Raw genomic sequence first — 6000 nt, 5'->3', positions numbered from 1 at the left:
TCTTTAGGTTTAATGAATCAATTACAAATTAGATTATGGTTTTTCTTTGTGCAGATATGGCCACTTCCCTATCACTCCGATCATTGTTGGATAATGATAAGTTGGTGGGACCCAACTTCGGTAGCTGGTACCGAAAGTTGAAGATAGTCTTGGAGCATGAATGGATTCTATATGTGATAACGAATCCTGCACCTAAAGAGCCAGCTGTCAATGCATGTGGAACAGTCAGAGACACTTACCAAAAGTGGCTCAGTGATCGGACCATGGTGCGCTGCATCATGTTGGCTGCCATGAGTGACAAGTTCAGTCACAGATTTAAGATGACTCAGCCAAAGGACATGTTTCAAGGGTTGGAAGATGCCTTTGGCACACCCGATGACGTAGAGAGGCACAAGACTAGTTGTGCCATCTGCAACGTCAAAATGCGGGATGGTGCCTCTGTCACTGATCATGTATTGTATATGATCGAGCTGATGGAGTATTTGAGCAAGCTCGACTTTTTCTTGCATGAGCAGCTTGGGAAAGATGCAATACTGAACTCGCTGCCCAAGTCTTATCTCCCATTCCTCACTCATTATAGAATGACAAAGCCTGAAGTAAACTACCATAGGTTACTGGGGTTGCTTCAGAACTTTGAGAAGAATCACCAACTCCACAAAGAGTCGATGAACTTAGTGGGAGGTTCGTCTTCTAGTTTCTGACCCTTTGAGAAAGGGAAGAAGAACAAGAAGAAGAAAGTGAAGAAGGTGCAAGTTCAGGCTGGGATATCAGTGCAGGGTCAGACCAAAAAGATCAAGTCTGATAAGAGGCAAGCACTCTAGATTAGATAGTGTATCAGATATCTACTTATGGCACTATAGGCTAAGTCATATAAACAAGAATAGGATAAATAGGTTGACTCAAGAGGGAATCTTCGAAGTCAGTGATTGTGAATCACTTCCAACTTGTGAGTCCTGTCTTCTTGATAAAATGACCAAGTCACCTTTTACTGGAAAAGGTGAGAGAGCTACTGAGCTCTTGAGCTTAGTACATACTGATGTATGCAGGCCCATGAGCACAAGTGCTAGAGGTGGATATTTCTACTTCATCACTTTCATGGATGATCTATCCAGATTTGGATATGTCTATCTGATGAAACATAAATTGGATTCATTTGAAATGTTCAAATGATTCCGAAGTGAAGTAAAAAAATAAACTAGGAAGAGTATTAAAACTCTTCAATCTGATCGAGGAGGAGAATACCTTTCTGGTGAGTTTCTCACATATCTAAGTGAGAATGAGATTCTCTCCCAATAGACTCCTCCAGGAACACCACAGCATAATGGTATGTCTGAAAGCAAAAATCGGACTCTGTTAGACATGGTTTGATCCATAATGGATTTTGCCAGCTTGCCGATATCCTTCTGGGGATATGCACTCGAATCGGCCTGTTATCTATTAAATAGGGTTTCAAGTAAGTCTGTAATTATGACTCCATATGAGATATGGACAGGGGGTAAGCCAGCACTTTCACACCTTAGGGTCTGGGGGTGCCCGGCCTATGTCAAACGGTTAGTTACAGATAAACTTGGACCTAGGTCTAACAAATACACATTCATAAAGTACCCCAAAGAGACCAAAAGATATTTTTTCTATCATGCTGATGAACAAAAAGTGTTCATCAGCCTTAAAGCAATCTTTTTAGAAAAGAAATTCCTTGGTGAAGGAACCGTTGCCTCTAAGGTTGAACTTGATGAAGTTCAACAGGTAGAAGGACCAAAACCAATAGCTGAACTAGAGTCGGATTTGATTAGATCAGATCTGGAGCCCAATGAACCTGCACCATTAAGGTGATCCGATAGAATATCGCGTCAGTCGGACAGATACTACGATTTTTTGATCTGGGACGATGATTTCATCAAACTCGATAAGAACGATGAGGATCCGATCACCTATATGGATGCAATGCAGAGATTTGATTTTGAGAAATGGCTTGAAGCCATGAAATCCGAAATAGAGTCCATGAAGGTCAACGATGTATGAATATTGGTTGACCCACCTGAAGGGGTTAAACCCATTGGGTGTAAATGGATCTTCAAAAGAAAAAGGGGTGCAGACGGAAAGGTGGAGACCTATAAAGCCCATCTAGTTGCCAAGAGGTATCATCAACATTATGGTATTAACTATGACGAGATGTTCTCCCCTGTGGTAATGCTCAAATCCATTCAGATAATGCTTGCAATAGTTGCCCATTTGAATTATAAGATCTGGCAGATGGATGTAAAGACAGCTTTCCTGAATGGAGAGCTGACCGAAGAGGTGTATATGATACAACCTGAAGGATTTACATCCATAGATGAGTCCAAAGTGTGCAAGCTTTAGAGATCCATTTATGGATTTAAGCAAGCTTCTCGGAGTTGGAACATGCATTTTGATAAGGTGATCAAAACGTATGGCTTCGTTAAGAATGGAGAAGAGTCCTGCATCTATAAATGAGCAAATGATCCAGTTGTGGTATTTCTTGTCTTGTACGTGGATGACATTCTCTTAATCGAGAATGACATCTCCGTATTACAGAGAATAAAAGTCTGGTTGTCATCGCAGTTCTCCATGAAGGACTTGGGTGAAGCATCCTACATCCTAGGAATGAAGATCTATAGGGATAGATCTAAAAGAATGCTTGGATTATCCCAGTCTACGTACATAGATACTGTACTGAAGAGATTCAGTATGGAGAATTTCAAGAAGGGCTATCTACCGATAGGCCTTGGAATTTCTCTCTCTAAAAAAGATTGTCCGACAACTCCTGAAGAGAGAGAGTATTTGAGTAGAGTCCCATATGCTTCGATCGTGGGATCTATCATATACGTCATGACATATACAAGACTAGATGTGGCATACTCACTAGGAGTAGTGAGTAGATACCAATCTGATCCTGGAGAAAACCACTGAAAAGTGATTAAAATCATCCTTAAGTATTTAAGAAATACTAAGGACCAATGATTGATTTATGGCGAGTCAGATCTGAAACTTGTGGGGTTCACAGACTCCAGCTTTCAATCTGACCATGATGACAGCAGAAGCATGTCGGATTATATCTTTATTCTGAATGGTGGAGCCATCTGCTGGAAGAGTTTCAAGCAGCATACTGTGACAGACTGTTTGTGAGGCGGAGTACATCACAGCATCGAATACCGTGAAGGAAGCTATGTGGCTGAGAAAATTCATCACCGAGCTCGGAGTAGCACCCTCCTTCGATGGTCCGATCCTGCTCTACTACGACAGCACTAGTACCATAGCTCAGGCGAAGGAACCCAAAGCACACCAGCAGACAAAGCATATTTTGCACCGCTTCCACCTGGTCTGGGAGATCGTAGATTGAAATGACGTCGACCTTCAGAAGATCGATGGAAAAGAGAACCTGACCGACCCCTTCACTAAAGTCCTAACGATAAAGCAGTTTGACAACCACAAGTCGAAGATGGATATTAGATACTGTGCCGAGTGGCTTTAAGATAAGTGAGAGTTGTTGAAAAATATATCGTAAAAGTCAATCATCAATCTGTTGACGATTGAGCAACTTTGTATTATAATTAATTTGTTAATAAATAAAATATATTTTTGACATTTTCATCATAAGTTTTCATCTTCTAATGAACTCCGTTGTTATGATGAAGTCCTTAGGACTATTTAGGTTCGATAAAGAGAGAATTTATCGATTAGTCCTTAAAACTATTCACGATCAAATGATAGGCTATTAATAAAGATGACAGCCTCTATGGAGCATAAGTCACTATAGGCCATATGGATTGATTGTCTCTATCGATCATAGGTCGCTGTAGGTCATATGGGTTGGTTGTCCTCTTAACCAAGGAGTGTGGAGACATCGGTATGGCATACAGGTGAGATATAAGGGTACATCATCATTGAACGTGACCAACTCTAGAGTATTCTTCTATCGAGAATGTCTCTGATGGGATATAGGTATAAGTGTCTCTTAGACCTGAGATCACCTCAGTGACTTGTAAATAACTCACTGTGCTTTGGTACTGGACTAACTGAATTTTTAATTCAGTGATGGAAAGTTTCTGAGCACAGTCAAGTACTTACGAAGTCAGAGTGTGATCAAGATCGGATTGACCACTCCAAGAGTTGGAGAAAAATGAGTCGCTGTATTTCAATTTAGCAAAACCTTGGCCAGGGTAATCCATCAGATGGATTTGATATTTTAAAATATAATGCGAACAACCTGATCAGAGTTGACAGTTGAATTCTGAGGTGTTCTATGAGCATTTTGGTCAAGGGGATGAATTATATGAAAACTATATCCGCATGGGTTCTTAGGATGTTGTTCTACACATTCGACCTATCTGGGCGTCGGGTATCATTGCTAGATGGTCACTTCGATTGGTATAAAAATTTATTCCTGTGCTATCGACTTAGGTTTGGACCTATGAGATCACACACATTAGAGTTCATGATCCGATCGGATGGTTGATCAACGATTAAGAATCGTTCTAGGGTTAAACGATCAATACGATTGACATTTAACCTAGTGCAAGTGTTGCAGGAGGATTGATTAGTAATTTAATTACTAATTGGCTTAATTTGATTAAGCCAATAGACTAAGATTAAGTCTAATTGAATATGATTTAATTAGATTTAGTTGAGACTTGATTGGATCAAGTCCAATTGATTTATTGGATAAGCCAAGTGCAAGAAAAAACTAGTCCTAATTCAAATAGGACTTGGGTCAACCTAATTTTTAATTTGATTAAAAAATTAAATCAGATTTAAATCTAATTTAATCTAATTAAACTAGACTCTTAATTGGGTTAAGACCTATTTTAATTAGATTGATTTGATTTTGGTTTGATTTAGTTTGAGAAATCAAATTTGAACAAGCCATAGATTGAATCCTAGTAAGACTAGGATTTCACCTTGCGCCACCTTAGCCCCCCACGCCCACTCTCTCTTATCCCATGCCCACTCTCTCTTATTTTGTGTGACAAAACCCTCTCTCTCAGGTCTTCACGCATGCCCGAAACTTTTCTCTCTTTCTCTCTTACATGGAATGTGGTTGTGGATCAAGTCAAAGTAGGAATTAATTAGGATTTCAAATTCTATGAGATAGAGTTTTAGAAAACCAAAACTCTTTTCTTATAGCACTAATTTTACTTAGATTTTTTTTAAAATTTTTATGAATTTTATAGCACATAATATGTGCCCTTTTCTGGTGGTCTACGGTAAAAAAAGGAGGAGGGGACGCCCAAGAGTTGGGCGCCCCTTGTCTTGCCTTGTTTGGATAATCTTTGACTAGGTATTTGACCTAGACAAGGACTCTTCATATCTCACTATTTAAAATGAATTTTTTCATAAAATTTTATGGAACATAGAGCATTGAGAGACCTTTAGGGTGTCCAAAAATTATGGAGAAAGAGTTTTGGGGTGTGGAGATCTTTATGACACAAAATTAGATGTCTGGGTTAGAGCAAAGAGAAGAAGAAGAGGGTCTTCTTCTAGAGTTGCTGGGTTCATCTCTTCCCTTCCTCCATCTGTAAGTTTTCTGAGAGTGTCTTATCTAAAACTTTTTCTCCTACTTTTCATCTTTGAAAGAGTCCAAATCAAGAAGAAAGAGATATCTGATCGACCATCGAAGAAGGATCAGTGCAGTACTAGCATACTGTGCTGATTTTCTGGACCAGGACTTCTGATCGTGATTCGTAGGCTCGTGTGGATGACTCCTAGAGGCTGGACATGTGTGCGGCTCACAATATTATCCTCAAGCCCGGATCAGTAAAGTTAGAATGTCTAACTTGCAAGGTAATAGATCTGACTATTATATTTTACATACATTAGATGTAGTATAGAAATATGTTGATATGATCAATATGTAGTTCTTGCTCTTTATATTTTAATTTTTGATTTAATTCCATGTAATAATCATGTAATAAAATTTTAGATCTAGGGATTCTCTGATTTTACAAGATAAATTTTGATTTATTTTAGTCTTTCGCTGCC

The sequence above is a fragment of the Elaeis guineensis genome, chromosome 4, assembly GCF_000442705.2.
Source record: "Elaeis guineensis isolate ETL-2024a chromosome 4, EG11, whole genome shotgun sequence".
Taxonomy (NCBI): Eukaryota; Viridiplantae; Streptophyta; class Magnoliopsida; order Arecales; family Arecaceae; genus Elaeis; species Elaeis guineensis.
Note: the sequence above shows the minus strand (reverse complement) of the source record.